Raw genomic sequence first — 3,391 nt, forward strand, 5'->3', positions numbered from 1 at the left:
TCTGTATCCTGTGAATCATGTGACTTCTAATGCAGCCCTCCAACTATCTCCACTTCATTATACAAAGGCTCAAACATCATTCTCAACAAGCGCTCAGCTTCTGCAATTTTACAACAGTTACGGAAGCCTGGAAATATGAGAGACAATTCACCAAGTAGTAAAAAAATTGAATCTTTAAACCAGTCAATCGAGTTTTACATTTTTTGCAACAGAATTGAACTGCCTGAATTCCTAGATTGCTGCTGTAGTACTGAAAATATTGGGTTGGAGTAAATGACTTGAGTATTTTTAAAGCCTGTCATATGTTGTTCATTTGACCGGTGTGTTTAACCCCTACCACAGTAATATATGGATGCATATAGTGACACCACAAGTCCCGGTCAGAATAGAGATGATTGGGTAATTCCCCTGCCAATCGCACTTCTGTAAGTAACTGGGATTGATTTTATTCACATAATTTGTATTATGTAACTATGCTCCACTCACTGCATTTTGCTGGAGAAATTACCATGCTGCACTCGGGAGCCTCTGCTGTAGTTTTGGTCATGAGTTCGGAGACTGTAAATTAAAACATAGAAACATAGACATAGAAACATAGAAGATAGGAGCAGGAGTAGGCCATTCGGCCCCTCTAGCCTGCTCTGCCATTCAATGCGATCATGACTGATCATCCAAATTCAGTACCCTGTCCCTGCTTTCTCCCCATATCCCTTGATCCCTTTAGCCTTAAGAAATATATCCAACTCCTTCTTGAATATATTTAATGAATTGGTCTCTACTGCCTTCTGTGGTAGAGAATTCCACAGGTTCACCACTCTCTGGGTGAAGAAATTCCTCATTTCTGTCCTAAAAGGCCTACCCCTTATCCTTAGACTGTGACCCCTGGTTCTGGATTCCCCGACCATCGGGAACATCCTCCCTGCATCTAGCCTGTCCAGTCCTGCCAGAATTTTATAAGTTTCAATGAGATCCCCTCTCATTCTTCTAAACTCCAGCGAGTACAAGCCCAATCGACCCAATCTCTCCTCATACGTCATTCTTGCCATCCCAGGTATCAGCCTGGTGAATCTTTGCTGAACTCCTTCCATGGCAAGAATATTCTTCCTCAGATAAGGCGACCAAAACTACACACAATACTCAAGATGTGGTCTCACCAAGGCCCTGTACAACTGCAGCAAGACATCCTTGTTCTTGTACTCAAACCCTCTCGCTACGAAGGCCAACATACCATTTGCCTTCTTAACCGCCTGCTGCACCTGCATGCTTACCTTCAGCGACTGGTGCACAAGGACACCCAGGTCTCGTTGCACTTCCCCTTCTCCCAATCTATTGCCATTCAGATAATAATCTGCCTTCCTATTTTTGACATCAAAGTGGATAACCTCACATTTATCCACGTTATACAGGTAGACTACCCTTTATCCGGACTTCCGAAAACCGAAACCCTCTAAAAACCGAAGGTTTTTTCGGTCAGCGTAAGTCCAGCGTAAGTCGTGCGTACGATCCCCCGCCGGCCCCGACCCCCCCGCGGACCCCCGCCGGCCCCGACCCCCGCCGACTTACGCTGAGCGTCAGCGTAAGTCGTGCGCACGACCCCCCCGCCGACCCCCCCGCGGACCCCTGCCGACCCACCTTCCGAAATCCGAAATTCTCCGAAAACCGAAACACGGCTGGTCCCGAGGTTTTCGGATAAAGGATACCTGTATTGCATCTGCCATGCTTCTGCCCAATCACCCAACCTGTCCAAATCATCCTGTAGTTTCTCGGCATCCTCCTCACAGCACACACACCCACCCAGCTTTGTGTCGTCTGCAAATTTGGAGATATTACATCTAGTTCCCTTGTCTAGATCATTAATATATATTGTGAACAGCTGGGATCCAAGGACCAATCCCTGCGGTACCCCACTAGTCACTGCCTGCCACTCGGAAAAAGACCCGTTTATTCCAACTCTTTGCTTTCTATCTGCCAACCAGTTCTCTATCCAAGTCAATACCTTGCCCCCAATCCCATGTGCCTTAACTTTACACGCTAATCTCTTATGCAGGACCTTATCGAAAGCCTTCTGAAAGTCCAAATACACCACATCCACTGGTTCTCCCTTATCTATTTTACTAGTTACATCTTCAAAAAATTCCAGTAGATTAGTCAAGCACGATTTACCTTTTGTAAATCCATGTTGACTTTGTCCAATCCTGTCACTGTTTTCCAAGTGCTCTGCTATTACATCTTTTATAATGGACTCTAGCATTTTCCCCACTACCGGTGTCAGGCTTACCGGTCACAAGTCCTGCCCCGCCTCCCACTCATTGGCTGACACAGTGGTGTCAATATTCACTCCAATATTATATACAAGTTAGGCTGAGATTAGGAGCACATTGTCAGATTAAATGAGTGCAATTTTACACAAAGGAAGGTGGTTGTGGTGGTTGGAGGTCAATCATCACAGCCTCAGGACATCACTGTAGGAGTTCCTCAGGGCAGTGTCCAAGGCCCAACCATCTTCAGCTGCTTCATCAATAATCTTCCCTCCATCATAAGGTCAGAAGTGGGGATGTTCGCTGATGATTGCACAGTGTTCAGTTCCATTCACAATTCCTCAGATAATGAAGCAGTCCATGCCCGCATGCAACAAGACCTGGACAACATTCAGACTTGGGCTGATAAGTGGCAGGTAACATTCGTGCCACACAAGTGCTAGGCAATGATTATCCAACAAGCGAGAGTCTAACCACCGCCCCTTGACATTCAACGGCATTATCATCGCCGAATCCCCCACAATCAACATCGTGGGGGTCACCATTGACCAGAAAGTGAAGTGGACCAGCCACTTATAAATACTGTGGCAACAAGAGCAGGTCAGAGGCTAGGTATTCTGCGGCGAGTGTCTCACCTCCTGACTCCCCAAAGTATTTCCACCATCTACAAGGCACAAGTCAGGAGTGTGATGGAATACTGTCCACTTGCCTGGATGAGTGCAGCTCCAACAACACTCAAAAGCTCAACACCATCCAGGACAAAGCAGCCCGCTTGATTAGCACCCCATCCACCACCTTAAACATTCACTCCCTCCACCACCGGCGTACCGTGGCTGCAGTGTGTATCATCTACAAGATGCACTGCAGCAACTCGCCAAGGCTTCTTCGGCAGCACCTCCCAAACCCGCGACCTCTACCACCTAGAAGGACAAGAGCAGCAGGCGCATGGGAACACCACCACCTAACTCCAAGTTCCCCTCCAAGTCACACACCATCCTGACTTGGAAGTATATCGCCGATCCTTCATCGTCGCTGAGTCAAAATCCTGGAACTCCCTCCCTAACAGCACTGTGGGAGTACCTTCACCACACGGACTACAGCGGTTCAAGAAGGTGGCTCACCACCACCTTCTC

Source organism: Somniosus microcephalus, chromosome 25, assembly GCF_052327205.1.
Source record: "Somniosus microcephalus isolate GS21.2 chromosome 25, FLI_Smic_1.0, whole genome shotgun sequence".
Classification (NCBI taxonomy): Eukaryota; Metazoa; Chordata; class Chondrichthyes; order Squaliformes; family Somniosidae; genus Somniosus; species Somniosus microcephalus.